At 39.6% G+C, this 17,311-nt stretch overlaps 1 protein-coding gene and 1 long non-coding RNA gene across 8 annotated transcripts in view; one reads left to right on the forward strand and one right to left on the reverse strand.

Moving 5' to 3' along the window:
• The window catches only part of LOC138032900 (tetratricopeptide repeat protein 28-like), a 20,394-nt gene extending 17,729 nt beyond the window's left edge, over positions 1 to 2,665 (reverse strand). The window contains exons 1-4 of one of the 7 annotated variants that reach the window (XM_068880611.1): positions 2,507 to 2,554; positions 2,185 to 2,233; positions 1,442 to 1,489; positions 1,179 to 1,227 (exon numbers count right to left, since the gene is read on the reverse strand). The gene's annotated coding sequence lies outside the window, so the exon portion shown is untranslated. Of the gene's footprint in view, positions 1 to 1,178; positions 1,228 to 1,441; positions 1,490 to 2,021; positions 2,116 to 2,184; positions 2,234 to 2,506 lie in introns of those variants that run through there. The other 6 variants (XM_068880613.1, XM_068880606.1, XM_068880608.1 and 3 more) reach the window with 6 other exon arrangements.
• LOC138032901 (uncharacterized) lies at positions 1,532 to 5,278 on the forward strand. Its single transcript, XR_011128507.1, has 3 exons — positions 1,532 to 1,730; positions 2,623 to 2,682; positions 5,221 to 5,278. It is a non-coding gene; the product is annotated as an uncharacterized lncRNA (long non-coding RNA).
• The last annotated feature ends 12,033 nt before the right edge of the window (positions 5,279 to 17,311 follow it).

A 17,311-nucleotide genomic window follows, 5' to 3' on the forward strand; every position in this document is an offset into this window, starting at 1 on the left:
AAATACAGCAATTACTCATTGGAAAACAGCAAACATATTCAAGGTGCAAATCACATGCTGTGCCAGACTAAAGGTCAACATAGATAAATAAACCTAGACAATAGCAAATGAAATTTTGCAATCAATGCTAAGACGTATAATCAAGAACAGAAAGCTATATTTCCATAAGGTCGTAATAGTAGCAAGCATGATAAGTACTGTAGGAAACAGACAACTTTTTTAAAAGACATGTTTCCGCATGCTTATGCCATCATCAGTTTCACTAAGGAACTCATTAAACTGATGATGGCATAAGCATGCCGAAACATGTCTACAGAAAGCTATATGTAGTAACTAAACTAAAGGCTAGGCATAAATAAAGAAATAAGAAAATACTGATAACATACCAAAAGTTATTGATAACTACACACCTCAGAAGACTTGAAAATAACTTGTCTTGAAGAATGACACTGTTCCGATAAATTACCTGACCCAACTGAACTTACTGATTAAATGGAAGCCAATTTATAATGGATTTCAGGAAAGTACAAAAATAACTAAAAACCAAATAAGGCCAGGGGTTAAATTCACTACCCACTAATACAGGATTTACCTAAGGGAGGAAGGAGTTTACCACTCCTACACAACAGGAATTAGGTAAGAGAAATGTGTGGGGATAACACAACTGCACAAGCAAAAATATGAGGAAATTGAGTAATTATGGGTAAACAAGCAAATAATAGTAATTAGGATAATGAAAAGAAGTTGAAAATAATTGGAAAAATAAACACAAAATGAACACAAGTGACCTAGTCACAGTTCAATCAAACGACAGACAAATAACTTATTACAGGTACACCCAGCAAGCTAATAAACAATTATTGGATGACGTTGAGAATGATATCATGAATTATCAAAACCGAGGTCTGTGTTATCTGCCTCAGCCAGTGGCTTCGGCAGATAACACAGACACGAGGTTTTGATAATAATTATTCATGATATCATGCGAAAACCGAATTCAATACTTGTTTTATTATACATTTTTCACATTTTGTTTCTGAGGAGAACACTCCAAGGGGCTTAGTAACCAGGCAGACATTTATCATGTCAAGTTCACAAACTATCGTGAATTGATTGAATGCTCTCGACCAATCAGATTTTTCATAGTGAGTCTGATGTATAATAATATCACTTAATACCTTGCAATGTTCCTTTTTAAAACCTTTTGAGCAGGAATAATGAATCTGGCTGAAAAAAATATTTAAGGGATATATAATACTGGTGGATCATTTGGGTGCGTCATTCGCAACTAATCATGAGTGACTGTGAGCACTTCAGAAAATAAACTTATTATACCTAAGGAATTCTGACAAAAAGTGACGCAAAATTCATCAGAACTGGTTTATCACAAATAAATTACTTGTTCGTGTTATTAAGAAATGAGTAACAGTGAGCAACTTACCAAAACGGATGCTAATCAATGCGAGGTCCTCGACGACAAGAAATGACTCTGCAAAATATCACGATTTAATGTGGTTATATCCATGCATTATCGAATCTCGTAGGAAAACTTTTAACTTTCATAACAAAATTCCCTTATGCCTAGTATGCATTAAAAATGTAGAACTGGAGCAGAAAGCTGAAAAGTTCCCAAGAGAACTAACAAATGGACCAGCAAGGAGAAGTTATTTCATACTCGAGCAAACTGCGCAACTGATCAGTGAAGCAGTCCAACTTGAACACTGATCGAGGTGAGATGACTGTTCCAAATTGCTCCGAAAAACTCAAATAATGGTTTCGTTCGGCGAGGTTCAAAGTTGTAAGGAGAACGGGTACATTATACGAGGCTCCGCTCTTGCTTAGCTTTAAGTAAGACCTTAAAGCGAGTAGACATTAAGGGTTTGTTAATTATGGCTAAAACTGATTGGATGCATTCTTCATCGTCATTTGCTTTGTGACACCCTCAATTTTGAATCTAAGCGGATTCAAAAACTAAAAACCCTCTCTGTTCAGGAACAATTCAAGATACATCATTTACTTACTTACTTTCTCGATGTGCAAGAAAAGAATGGAGGGCAGTATATACATTGTAGTTCGATCACACAAGAAACAAATAATTTAGCACCGTGACCCCTCAAGCTAATATTACCTTGCAACGACAGACAAATATCTGATTACACCCAGCAAGCTAATATTACCAAATACCTTGCAATGTTCCTCTTTAAAACCTTGTGAGCAGGAATAATGAATCCGGCTGAACAAAAAATTAAGGGATAAATAATACTGGTGGATCATTTGGGTGCGTCATTCGCAACTGATCATGAGTGACGGTGATCATGAGTGACGGTGATCATGATCACTTCATAAAATAAACATATCAGGAATTCTGACATAGTCACTAACTTGATCCAAACTGAGTAAAGAGAAAACAACAAAAAGTAACGCAAAATTCATCAGAACTGGTTTATCACACATAAATTATTACTTGTTCGTGTTATTAAGAAATGAGTAACAGTGAGCAACTTACCAAAATGGGTGCTAATCGACGTGAGGTCCTCGACAACAAGAAATGACTCTGCAAAATTTGATGATTTAATGTGGTTATCCATTTTAACTTTCATAACACAAATCATTTATGCCTAGTATGCAAAAAGAGTGGAACTGGAGCGGAAAGCTGGAAAGTTCTCAAGAGAACGGATCGAGGTGAGATGACTGTTCATGATTGCTCGGAACAACTCAAAAAATACATGGTTTCGCTCGGCGAGGTTCAAAGTTGTAATGAGAACGCATACATTATACGAGGCTCTGGTCTTGCTTAGCTTTATGTAAGACTTTAAAGCGAGTAGACATAAAGAGTTTGTCATGGCTAAAACTGATTGAATGCTTTCTCAATCGTCATTTTGCTTTGTAACACCCTCAAGTTTGAATCTAAGCGGATTCAAAAACTAAAACCCTCTCTGTTCAGGAATAATTCAAGATACGTATCATTTACTTACTTTCTCAGAACGGTGAGCAGTTTATGGTTCCATCACACAAAAAACAAATAATCTATTACAAGCTAATGTTACTTATTACCTTGATATGTTCCTCGAGAGGTTACAAATGAATTAATTAGATAAGCAACATTGGTTAATTGTTTGCGGGCGCGGTGCGTGCGTGCGTTCGTGACAACCAGCCAAGCTTCTGAATGATCGTGATCACTCTGAAAATAAACAGTTAAGTTATGCATAAAAGGAATGTGTGCCGACATAGTTACTGACTTTAATCCAAAGAAAAGAAAAGAAAAGAGAGGCGAATAGGAAATTTATTACGCATGCATTACTTGTTCTTGCTATTAAACAATGAGAAACAGTAAAGAGTTTTTAAAATTTAAAGCAGGCTGATGAGACATATTATGTGATCGCAACTAATTAAGGTCAATTAAAGAACAGAAAGCAGTATAGTTCAATCAAACAAAAAACAAATAATCAATTAGGGGTTTCTCATTACCTGGAAACGTCCTCGTTGGAACGTGTGGAGCAGGAACAAGGAATCTAGTTACAAATAAATTGATGGATAAGCAATATCGGTGGATTGTTTGTGTGCGAGCGTCAGTTACAACTGAATGACCGTGACCGCTACAAAATAAATGTAAAAACAATACCGACATACACGCATGATGGAAATGTGTAATGGGCCTGAGGGAAGGACTTGATACAACACAAGTTGCGTTGACAACGAGCAACGGGGTTAGGACAGTCCTGGGCAGGAATCAAACCTTTTTTTTATTTTTTATTTTTTTTTATTTTTATTTTTTTTATACATACAATAATTAAATACAATTCTAAAACATCAAATTACACTACTTACAATACTGCATTTACTAACACTTCACTACAATACTTGTCTAATGCCTATCTAAATATTGTGGGGAAAAAAAAAGGATTCCATGTACAGCCAAATACGTGCAGTTCTAAGAACACACTTCAAAAACAGGTTACGTGTTAGGTTCAGAGCCCATGCACAAATCCCACTCCTTATTAAATTTGTCCATGTTGTTAGTATTTACACATATAATCTTTTCCGTTTCATACTTAATTTTTGCCTTTAGCTTAAAGGCGTTTATAACAGGAGGAGACAGATTTCTTCTGCAATCCCATATATATGATTTAGTATACTAGTATAGTTTAGTAAAGGGCAATTTGCGTAAAGAATACCAATCATGACATCTTGCAAAGTAAGGTGGACGAATTCTCTGGTCAGTAGGAAGAAGAAATATTCGAAATCTTTTCAAAAAGGTTGCACAAGGCTCTAATGAAAGAGGAGATGGTGTAGAGCTTCCGGTTCTGAGTTACATGTAACCTATCTTAAATAACTTTGTATTAGTAAATAGTATCGAGTTAAGAACTTTGTACTGAAATGCTTTTATGTATGGTTCAAAGGACACCTTATGCGGAAGCCATAAAAACTTCAAATCGCGATGTTTCTTTTCGAAAACTCATTTTATGGACAGCTAGATGAATAAAGTTGACTCAGCTACTATTTTCTACGTTGTCCTGGATGATTTGATGGTTTTTTGGGATAATTCGATTTCCTCTTCAGATCACACGCATCGTCAAATACGATATAAATAGTCTATTTGCAACGAGGTTATGCGCATGCTTTGGGCATGCATCAAATGGGATTCCTAACGGACCAATCAGACAAAAGTCGCCATTGCTAATCATATTTCGAAAAGCAATGGAGACTTTTGTCTGATTGGTCCGTTAGGAATCCATTTGATGCATGCATAATCTCGTTGCAAGCAAGATGGCTGCCAGAGAGGAAGAGAACAAGTCATCGAGCTTTCTCGGCAAAGGAAAATAATCGATCGCTTGTTCTTTTTTTTCTGAAAGATTCTAACTTTTAGCTGGTAGCCGCGTTTGCAAAGGCGGGAAATGATGAGGGGTTGCAAACCTTTTCTCCACCATGCGAAGGACTTTTTAGTGTAAGAAGCTTGCGTGCAAGTGATGTACCACGATAAAATTGGCTGTCGTGTTAGCGGCAAAAAACACGAAGTTTCGCCTTTCGTAAAAACAAACGAAAATCTTCTGTGTAGACGCCGCTATTGTGCTGAAAAAACTAAGAAAACGCGCAATCGACGAAGCGAATCAAGACAGCGGGTCAGGTTGGTTTGAGCTTTCTTTTTGTCAGTTTCATAAATATTTTGAGAGTGAGTTTACAAGTATGACAGAAATTTTGTTATTTGTTTATGTTCGGCAGGAAATGAAAGCTCTTCAAATGCAGTTAGAACTTTTACAACTGCAACAGCAACAATCGGTAAGCTTAATTTATATGTAAGTTACTTAAGTTTGTGTCTGGAAAGTATACATCCAGATACAGTAAAAACCCGCGTGTAAGAACGTTCTTATATTTGGGGGGGGGGGGGGGGGTAGTTATTGGCAATTTAGGCTAAAGTAGGTTCTTCATTAGGTTCTTAAGTTTTCAGTAGAAACCATTCCTGTACAAGCAGAAAAATAGGTTTGGTCCTTTATGATACAGCATTTATTTATAACTGTCTTGTCATGAGCCTTGTGCAAGACTAACTAAAAAATTATATACACTATAAACAAAGTATCCTTTCAGAAATATTTGCATGCAAAATAAAATACTAAATGGAATAAGTAAAAAATGCAAAAAAAGTCCTTTTGCCTTAATTTTCTGGTCACATTCATTTTATGATGGAATCATCATAATTGATCATAGTGCTAAAGTATATGAAATGAAGCAAACAAACAAACAAACAAACAAAATAAATGCACCTCTTATAATTAGTGTTCAAAGAACGACAGTTTCCTTATTAAAATTGTACGTGCATACTTTCCATGAAGTGTTCTCTATTTAATTTTCCAAAGTCACAAAAGTTATACTTCTTAGTTTAAAGTTCTTATAAAAATATCCCATAACTCACATTTAAGAACCTGATAAACTTTGCTTGGCTAAACAGGTTCTTATGTTTTGGGGTATAAAAATGGGAAATTTCTGCCAGCAGGTTCTTAAAACACTAGGTTCTTACATGCGGGTTTTTACTAACCTGCGATCAGGCCCATTTTTAGCTTTGCCCATATATTCTCTTATGTCGTCGCTCGCTAAAATTGGGCCTGACCAAAAGTCTCTCAAGAATTCCGTGGCCGACCAAATTCGTGATCTGATTGGCTGTTGAAACGCCGGAAGTGAAAATGCCATCGTGAAAAGTCCTCGAGACTAATCCGCCATAAGTGTACGAAAAAAATTTGCTGGCTTTTGTTCTCACAATGCCGTGGACGGTGCAACTTGATTTTTTTTGTATAAATGGAGATATGCCTTCTGAAACATCTCATAACTTGTCCAGAATCGGGTTTGAATCTCTGGAAAGAGTGAAATTAGTGATTCCGTTGTCGAGCTCGGCTTAACTGCAGAATACCCTGCCATTTTGAAGCTGCACCTCTGAAAAGGCTGGATACGCGGATACGCAGTCGAAAGTACCACCCCTCCCCAGGTAAACTTTTAAATGTATTGAGAAGTGGATACGCGGATACGCGGATAAGCAGTGGAAAACATGGATACCCGGATACGCGGACATCACACAAGGGAACTGGATACCAACTTCGTGTAACATACTTCAAAATGCTCTCTAGTATATGCATGGATATGTGGATACGCAGTGGAAAATACTTCACGTATTGTTTCAGAGATTAGGCCAAGCACTCTCGTAGAATTTTAGCTTCCATTTTACGCTTCCATTAACTACACTTTTTCACGAGATCGTGTGAAGAAGAAAGCACCGTTTACTGATTAAGCCTAAGCGCTCGTTTCAATGATTAGGCCTAAGCACTCTCGTCGAATTTTAGCTTCCATTTTACGCTTCGGTTAACTACACTTTTTTACGAGATCGTGTGAAGAAGAAAGCAGTCGTTTACTGATTAAGCCTAAGCGCTCGTTTCAGTGATTAGGCCTAGGCAATCTCGTAGAATTTTAGCTTTTATTTTACGCTTCGGTTAACTACACTTTTCACGAGATCGTGTGAAGGAGAAAGCACTCGTTTACTGATTAAGCCTACGCACTCGTTTCAGTGATTAGGCCTAAGCATTCTCGCGAAATTTTGCGGTTTGGTTCTAACAATATATTTAGAAGTTTACTTGGGGAGGGGTGGTATCGACTGCGTATCCGCTTCACAATATAGTTGGAAGTATACTTGGTGAGGGGTGGTACTTTCGACTGCGTATCCGCATATCCGCGTATCCACTTCACAATATACCTAGAAGTTTACTTGGGGAGGAGTGGTAGTTTTGACTGCGTATCCGAGTATCCACTTTACAATATACTTAGAAGTTTACTTGGGGAGGGGTGCTACTTTCGACTGCGTATCCACGTATCCAGCCTTTTCAGAGGTGCAGCTTCAAAATGGCGGGGTATTCTGCAGTTACTCCTCGAGCTCTGTGGCCATGTGGTTGAAAGTACTTTGGCACAAACTTCCCTGATGTTTTGAAAGCTAAATAGCTGGTTCTTTCAAATGGCAATGAAAGCCGATGCATATTGGTTTCCTGGATGAGACAAAGGACATATATATCAACAGGAGGAGATGCTGATAAAATCGCAAGTTACACAAATGCATGTTTTGAACATCTGTGTATCAAACGGCATTATTTACTTACTGTACACGACACGGCCTGTTTGCACAATTTGGAGTCAAGATTGCTTCATAATATTTCCAGTTGATTTAACTTAAAACTCACACTCCAGAAACTAAAATGGCATGTTTCCAGAGAGATCAGTTGTATAAAAATAAAAGAAACTTCGCGAGTCTATCTTACTGTTCTTACTCAGTTAAAAAATTAACGGCCAAACTTATTATGATTTTACTGCGCGCAGTTCTAGAAATACACTGCAACTGAAGATATTACCCGAAAAAATCACCAAAGAAACCTTCATGGGCAAGCACGTTAAAGGAATAATGTATTTCTCTTTTTTTTTTCTTTAAAAATCTATTGCCAAACCGTTCAACGATAGAATGCTAGGTTATCTCAATTACAAATTAAGATGTCAAGCTTAAAAGATTGCATATTCAGTGAAGTTCGGAGGAAGAATTACACCGGCCTTTGCCGCAATATAGTCGTCGAAAACATTCCCCATGCTTTAAATGTGTTTTTCTCAAATTAAAGCCAACGGTAACTTTCGAATTCGTTTATAATATTCCTCCCACGGTATTTAACTGTGGTCAAAACAAACCAGCGTGAATCTGGGGTCCACGCGTGTATTGCATGTATTTGATTGGCCGATGAAGGACATGTCATTCAATCAAAAAAAGGGGGCGGAAGGAATTTCGAAGAGGAATTTGGTCAGGCTCTATTTTTCGTTTCGCCAACTCCACATTACGTACCACGCGAAACTAAAATAGAGCCTGATCGCAGGTTAAGTTTTTACTTACCCTGCGACGTATTTCCGGCGGTTGTTTCTCTCCCCCGAGAGAAACGATCGCCAGAAATACGTCTGCGTTCGCAGGCGAAGGTTGTGATAGCCCAATCAAGCAGTAGTGTCTGTCCAGTTTCAGTACTGAAAAGATTACTTATATAAGCCTGCTAGATATTAACCCCTACTCCAACGAATTTATCTTTATAGAAGTCTAGTCTAAACTAAATCGTTTCATGAGCTAATTCCAAAATGATAAACCGATTTCGTACACAAAGTAGTGTAGTAGAGCTGAAATATGTAAAAGCCGGCCTTTGCATGAATATGAATTAGCTGGAAATGAAATATTTCGGAGGCATGAGAGCAGTGGGGACTGGGCCTGTTCAGTGCATCATGGGACACGATGACAGCCATGCAAGATAGTTTTGTCACATGGGAGATCATTCTTGGCCAACGCCAATTCTCGGTTTTCACATGACGTCACGACCGCCATGTTGGTGCCCTAAACAAAGAAAAGGCGGCCGAGTTGGTGCCCCGACCAAATCCTCCGGGAATTTAACTCTATTATTATGCAAACGCTTCCTTTTGTTTTCGTTGAAAAACATGGCTGTTGATCACGTGAGTGAAAACCAGCAATACTATGAACGTTTTTTATTTCTTATTTTCTTTTTCTTTTTCTACCACAGTTTAAATAGTAGTTCCCGCTTTCGTTTCAATTCTGTCTTAGCAGCGTGGCCTTCGTAGGATTGGCATTCAGATCTTAAAGGGACACTGTCACGGGTTGAAATGCGCAGTAGCATTCACTCTCTCCGAGACTTGTCTCGCTCGACCGCCATTATGGAAATATCGGTAAGTTGAAGATTCTGCATATATTTTGCATTAAATCAAGTTTATCTAAATCAAATGCTATCTTTATCTAAAGCAAATTCTCCTCTGTCTTCGACCTTTCGTTTCCGCCCTTTGTTGATGCGTGTACCGCCATGTCCGGATCCTCCGCTAGACGCCATTTTGAATTTGTGAGTGCTAGTAACTTGAAAATGTCAGGCTGACTTTTTCAAGTTTCGATCAGCTACACGAGCATGCGCAAACCGTGACCGTGTCCCTTTAAGTCATGGATCCTACCCAGGTTTCCGGCCTTATTTTCCCCCAACGGGGTTTTTTCCGGCAGGTCTTTCCTGGCCTTCGTACTGGCAGTAGCTGTTTCTGTAAACTGCTGCTTAGCTCTGTAATTTTTAGGTAGGGTTAGGGTTAGTTATCGAAGTTATCCTAGTGTAATCACGTGTGATTACGACTGTACGGCGGTCGGCCGAAACTACCCAAACAAAGCTAATGTCTTTCTATTACATACATACATATACTTTATTTAAGGTATCATAAACAAATAAATACAAGTAATACCCTAAAAAGGAAGTTTAAGAGGTTAACCCTATGTAAATAAACTTCCAAAATAAAAATCAAAAATATATGTTTATAAGTGGAACCTAAGAAATACACATGTATGATTTAAGAGCTATTTTAAAACGTCTCAAATTTCCTACCTCAACAACATTGGCAGGCAGGTCATTCCATTCGCGAATAATTTTAACGAAGAATGAATATTTATAACAATTACAGTTCGCCGATTTAACTTGTAGTTTGTAGTTATGATTGGACCTGGTACGTTTTGAAGCGAACTCAAAAAAGTCACGAAAACAAAGACTATTCAATCCAAATACAAGTTTATAGCATTCAATCAAAGAAAAATATAGTCTTCTGTCAGTCAACTGCGACCAACGCAACAGTTTACAGCGATCTTCATATGACATCTCTCCCCTTCGCTGGCCTAAGGCCAATCGAGAAGCTCTTCTCTGAACTTTTTCTAAGAGAACAATATTCTTAACCAAGTAAGGGCACCATGCAGGGGAAGCGTACTCGAGGATTGGTCTCACAAGAGCCTTATACATTGTGGAAAAGATTTCTTTGTTTACAGAACCGATTGTTCGCTTGATTAGACCGAGAACTTTATTGGCCTTATTGACCACCTCGACAACGTGTAAAGTCCACGAGAGATCATGGGAGATTGTGATGGGAGATTGTGATGTTTTGCACTGTTTTGTGATGTTTTGCACTGCATAGTGGACCTGAAATCTAGTAAATCATTAAAGTTCGCCCGGCAATCGCTTTGGAAGGAAAGCAGATGGGTAGAGAAAGAAACAATCTGTTTTTTTGTGTTTGGTCTATCGACCACTTATTTCTTTTTCTGAAAGGTTTTTACAATTTGTGGTTTTTGTAGTCAATCCTAGGGTTTACAAATGGTTTCTAAACAAAGTCAAAATCCAATAGGTGTCAACACAAACAAAGGGAAAATCGCAGCACACGCAAGATTCGAGCGACCAACGCTAATAACATCAGAGACAAACAGTTTCAGCTACATAACTCTTAAGTGGCAAGCAGCTTGGTGAACATTCAACGGGGCTGGATAATCTGCGAGCCATGCGAATTTCGCATTTAAGTCTAAGCACCCATTTCAAATAGCGCTGATAAAGAGTTATTAAGTCTAAGTACCCATTCTAAAATGGTTAGCTTTCAATAACTGCGTGACTCGCATGCTTTGACTTGCATGGCTCGTCACTGTGTTGGCTCGCAAATTGTCCTCACTCACATTCAACAACCACATAACGAAGTCTGAAACTGTGGGGCCGCTAAGAAAACATCGTTATCAACAGAATAGAGACAGAAACTGAAAAGAAATACCGAGATGCTCGAAAATAAGAAAACTTTGCTGTGATCGAAAATTATTAATTGACGAGATGCCAACACACTATACGTCATTGTTAATTTAATGGTATATAACGAATTGTAATCACACAAGTTAATGGACTTAGTCCAACGGCGCGTAAGCGACTGGATCTAGGGAGGTTTTAATGAGGTACAAGATATGTAGGTATACGATGGCTTTTTTTAAATAGATATATTTATTTATCAGGTTTGTGCCAATCAGGGTCAGAAAAATGTCTATTTTCAAATCGGGTTTAATTTGCGGGAAAGTAAACAATATATGACTAAATAAGCCCGATTTACACTAAAGAATTTTTTTGGCACGGCTCGGGTGAAATTGGCACGGGTCCCAAAAAAAAGGTTCGGCTCGGATAAAATTTGCAGTGTAAACAACCTGTCAGTAGCAAATTTCATCCGTGCCGAACCAAAATTCTTACCCGTGCTGGGACCTTCGGCGAGGTAGTCCGAGCACGGGTAAAATTGGTACGGGTGCTGAAAAAATAGGCACGGTTCGGATAGAACAAGTAGTGTAAACACTTTAAAGGGCTAAATTTGAGCCTTAATTCATATAGGCTAGCAGTTTTTTTGCGTATATTTCAAGATGGCTGCTCATTCTCCACCAAAATCACGCGGACGTTCTTGATTATAATTGAACTACGCACGTCTACAAGAGAACTCACCCGGGCCCAAAAATTTTGGCACGGCATATTTGGTACGGTAAAAACAAAGTTTGCCGAGCTCTTTTTAGGCACCCGTGCCAATTTCACACGAGCCGTGCCGAAAATTTTCTGTAGTGTAAACCGGGCTTAAATCGACTCACTCAATGATTAAGATTAGAATTTTGATGTAGCATGCGCATTTAAATAATATGGAAATACCTGGAACAAAACGTTTTATTCCCAAAGGGTTTGAATTGGGTACACCATTGAGTTAGCCGATTATACTAGGCCTATTTATTTCGTGGGCTCAAAGCAGCATACATCCATATTACAAAATGGAAGTTACACTCCTGAACTGTAATAAAAAATCAGTGAATTCAACATCGTGGAGGAAGGATCACACCTAAAACTTAATTTGGCAAGGATTTTGTTCCACTAGCAAGAACATTGATTATTGACCATTAGTAGGTCATGTCCGAGTCACTTTGGCCGGGGGAACTGTTGGTTAGAGCCACCTTTTTCTCTAGTGTGAAGTCTCCACTACGAGACAAACAGACTGAACTTAAAAAACATTTGTTACATCTCCATATCATTGAATCAAGCAACAAAAAATTGGTGTACTGTAGAATACGACTCGTTGAATTGGCCAATTGAATCGCCCGTACTCATGATCTGAGACGGAGATATGATTTAAGACTTTGAATAAGACATCCAAGTGAACGCATTGCATGGAGCACTAGACATGATCGTTTTTCGTTGTTGTTGATGAGGGAACTATTACATTGGAAAGTCCTCTGGTATTCGAATTGCATTGCCCAAGACAAAAGGTAAATGACTGCTAAGATCACATTTAGGAGGTCGAAATGCACTTTATAACTGTTAAATTGCCGTTTTGGAGATCGATCGTATAGCTGGGACCATTTGCATCAGAACGTACGGAAATCAAATTTCCAACTTTCATTCGCTTAGAGCTAAACCTAATCTTTTAACTGACAACAAGACGTGTTCAAAAACCCCTCAGTCCAACAACACGAGGAAAGAGATTGACAAGTCCATTTGGCTGTGGACATAACTTTGTTTCAACCATTTAAACTGTACAGTTGCCGGAACGACAAAACATACATTTGCTAGCCGAGAATACATGTGTTCCTTTATAGGCTAATGAATTCATACAGGACTGTGAGCAAGCTTCAAGTTTTTGAGACAAAACAAAATAACAAAAAGTGGTAGAAATTGTTTCAAGCCGGGTGTTTGAAAACTCAATGAAACACTTTTGACTGTTGTCATTATGGTAGCCAATCTGCGCTCACGTTGCCATTGGCGACGATTACATTGACGGACAATAAAATGATCAACGTAATTCTTCTCCTCGAGAATCTCTATGAATAAGGCAATGACCAGTCAGGATGTTCTTTTCTCGACGAAATTATATGTTTCATATCTTTGTTTACAAGATATCTAAACAATGGTGTTTCCACATGATAGTTCATTACACCGCCCTTTTGAAGAGAGGCGTTTCCTTCTTACTGTGCATTCGGCAGTCTAGATATTGATATCAAGGAAAGGTTCGTTTATACAAACGTTGGCCGTGTAGCACTTATATTTTAAACAGAGTTAACTGGAGAGAGTGTAGTGTAACGTAAAGTGCTAGATTTCTATCCCATATGAACCATGTGAGCGTTAGCCCTACTATAAATGGAACTGAGCCCACACAAGGACAGAGAAAAACTCTGAGCAGGGTGGGATTTGAACCCACGACCTTCGGGTTAGATCTCCGCCGCTCTTACGCTCTTTACGTTACACTACACTCTCTCCAGTTAACTCTGTTTAAAATATAAGTGCTACACGGCCAACGTTTGTATAAACGAACCTTTCCTTGTACTTTGTACATGTTCATTGCCGTGACTTTAACATCTTCAGTTCCCACGGCCTGCTCCCGTCTGACCTTGTAGCTTAGTCGGTATGAACTGCGGATGTGAAGTCCTGAATTTTTCAGGCTTCTTTTCGCAATTGCAGAAATGGCGTTCATAACTGCGAGGATCATAGCTTTGCTTGATTTCATATCCGCAGTTCATATATGATCCATTTCATATATCATTTCATCGTTGAACAATTTTATTACCTACAGTAGCTTTTGACCTTCTGGAAATTTTTGAAATCGCGAAAAGAAATAGGGACGTTTGCCTAAGCAAAATGTTTGCAGCCCGGAGAAGGGACTCGCATATTAAAGGGCCTGGGGCCCGTTTCTCAAAAGTCCCGAAACTTTCGGGTGTCACAATTCCCTTTGTATCTCAAGAATGAAGAGAGTTTAATACCTCAAACTTCACAGTTATTTTTCTTTTTGTTGCCTTGAAAACAGATTAAGAGATCGGCTTTCCAAAACAAGCGGTTGGCAATTTCACAAATGGCTTTTCCGGCCCGAAAAGTTTTCGGGACGTTCGAGAAACGGGCCCCTGGAATGCTCGTCGTCTCGCTAGCGTAGGGGTGTAAATTTCGGATTTTGGTCTCACTTAGGGTGTTCATGGCAAAACGCCATCATATGTAGCCCATATGTAGCCGTCAAGGTCGTGTTCAGGATTGCACGAGAAGAAATTCAAAAATGACTATTTAACGTGTTTTAAATATGGTCTCAATAAGGGGTCAAAAAAAGCCTGGGCCACGCCCAGATTGGTCTCCCTTAGGAGTTTAATTCAAAAAATTCGATAAGCATATATGCATATGCAAAGTCCCTTCTCTCCGGGATTTGCAGTCTTTTTATTTAAAATGCACACAAATTAAGAGATCAGACAACTTTTACTTCCTCACTTTCTAGCTTCTTAGGCCCGGTTCAGACGCCGTACTTTACACGATCTGAATCAATTCAGAACAACCGGTCTAATTCGCAATTTTCCCGCCTGGCTTAGGCGGGAATTACGGCTGTGAAACGTGAAGTGGCTTTGATCTAGACGCTGTACTTCACATGAGCCCAATCAAATGCAGAAATTATTACAACTTTGCAAGTTTCTTCAATCATAGTATGCTTCTGTGAATTAATTTCGGTGCTATTAAGTCCGGCATCTGAAGCAGTTCAGCCGGGATTAATTAATTTGGGTCCGGTCAGTGTAAAATGCGGACTGCAGACCGGCTTTTGCTAAAAGCAGGTCCGCAGACCAGCGGCCCACGGCCCACGGCCCAGGGGCCCGAAGGCCCAGCGGTCCACGGCCCGCGGCCCGCGACGGCCCGGCGGCCCGGTGGCCCGTATTGCCCATTGCACGTGACGGACATTTGCGAAGAAATACACTGGTAAGCCTAGAGTCGGTCGCCCGACTAATAATAAAAACAGAAAAGATTAATAAAGCATCAGCTTTATTAACAGACTATCATTGTAAAATAAAAGAGACCTTCTTCATTCGAGAACTTGAGCCACCTTTCAACGTCAACGTCGGAAGTGAAAAGCTGATGCTTTATTAATCTTTTCTGTTTTTTATTATTATTATATTTTACTGTTAAGTATTTGCTTAATCTAGGTTCCAGTCCCCTCATCCACTTTGTTATATATAAATAGCTATTTAAATTTCAACGGTTACTTTTGAAAATGTATGTAGAGCACATACGAAACGTCAAGTCATAATCAAAATGGACAAGTTCAATATGTTTGTGTCTTATTTTTGTTGTCATTCTCTGTTGTTTTCGTCAGTTTACAACAACAAACAAAACAAGGATTCAAATGATTAAAATGGTAAACAAATTCAAACTCACCGTTGTCCATTTTGCACGCCCAAACCCGATGCAGATCTGTGCAGGCGCGTGGATTTACCGCTGGACAGAAACAATGTGGAAAATGAGGACTGGGCTACCGGGCCGCCGGGCCGCCGGGCCGTCGCGGGCCGTGGGCCGCGGGACGCTGGGCGTTCGGGCCGCCGGGCCGCTGGGCCGTGGCGGGCCGTAGGCCGCGGGCCGCTGGGCCGCGGCCTGCTTTTAGCAAAACCCCTGCAGACCAGGGGTAAAATGCAGACTGAGGTTATAATGTAACTGTTGAAAAAGCCCAAACCCCTTAGAAATGCTAACCTTAGGCCTTATTAGGCCTAAAACAATATTAGGCTTAACTGTTAGCATTTCTAAAGGGTTTGGGTTTTTCAACAGTTACATTATAACCTCAGTCTGCATTTTACCCCTGGTCTGCAGTCTGCATTTTACACTGACCGGACCCACTGTTAATTAATCCCGGCTGAACTGATTCAGACGCCGAACTTAATAGCGCCTTAATAGCACAGGGTCTGCAGTCTGCATTTTACACTGACCGATTTGGATTAATCTAAATTCGAATTCGATTCGGCTCATGTAAAGTACGGCGTCTTAACCGGGCTCTAGAAGTTCTAAGAAATCGCCCGTTTCATTGCATTATTTTGCTTGGGTCCGGTCCCTCTGTGACAAAATATCACAAAATCAACATGTAAAACGTTAAAGTAAGGAACTTTCAATTTGTTTGGTTCTAGGCCCTAGCAAGAATCCATCACCCGAGAGTTAGATTTACCCAAATTGTCCTAGTCCTCATCAGCGTCAGAAAAGTGTCTATTTTTGAACAAAGTTTTGCGGGAAAATAAACAACAGACCAAACCGGCTAACTCAATGTTGTGTCCAATTCAAACCCTTTGGGAATAAAACGTTTTGTTCCAGGAATTTCCATATCATTTAAATGTGAATGCTGTGTTAAAATTCCAATACAATACACAAAGAATCCTAACCCCGGAGATTTGAATTGGGTACAATATTGAGTTAGTCGATTTGGTCTATTGTACATTTTCCCGCAAAACTTCGTTTCAAAATTGACACTTTTCTAACGCTAAATGGGACATTCTTACCTTTGGGTAATGGAATCTTGGCCCTAGCAATTGTCACACACTATACGCCCAGATTGAAAAAGAGGCCCTCGTCACTACCTGGGCTTGCGAGAGATTGGCAGATTACCTTATCGGAAAGCGGTTCCAGGTAGAAACCGATCACAAGCGTCTGGTTCCAATCCTTGGTTCAAAGAACTTGGAAGAAAATGTCACCACGGATCCAACGACTCCGCCCTATGCGTTTGTTAAGATTCGACTTCACAGAGTCCCACGTTCCCGGATAGAGCCTGATTACTGCTGATGCGCTATCATTAGCACCTGTAGAGCAGCGGGATGGGCGGTCCAGTACTGAAGAGGAGATTGATTTATACGTTCAACATGTATTTGCCTCCCTCCCAGTCTCAAACACACAGCTCGAGCGAATAAAAGAAAAACAAGAAGAGGACGAAGTCTGTCAAAAACTGAAGCAATACTGCAGTGAAGGCTGGCCACACCGAACCAGAGTACCAGACGCTCTTAAACCCCTATTGGCAAATCCAGGATGAACTTTCGGTTAGCAGCTTGGCCCCAGGCAATGAGACCATAGGAAATTTAGGGTTCAATTAAAGAGCGGTAGATGTTAAGCAGGGTAGCAAGTGGGACAAGGTGTCTCAATCTTGCGATCATACAAATTCCTTTACTAACTTTTGA

This window comes from Montipora capricornis, chromosome 14 (assembly GCF_036669925.1).
Source record: "Montipora capricornis isolate CH-2021 chromosome 14, ASM3666992v2, whole genome shotgun sequence".
NCBI lineage: Eukaryota > Metazoa > Cnidaria > Anthozoa > Scleractinia > Acroporidae > Montipora > Montipora capricornis.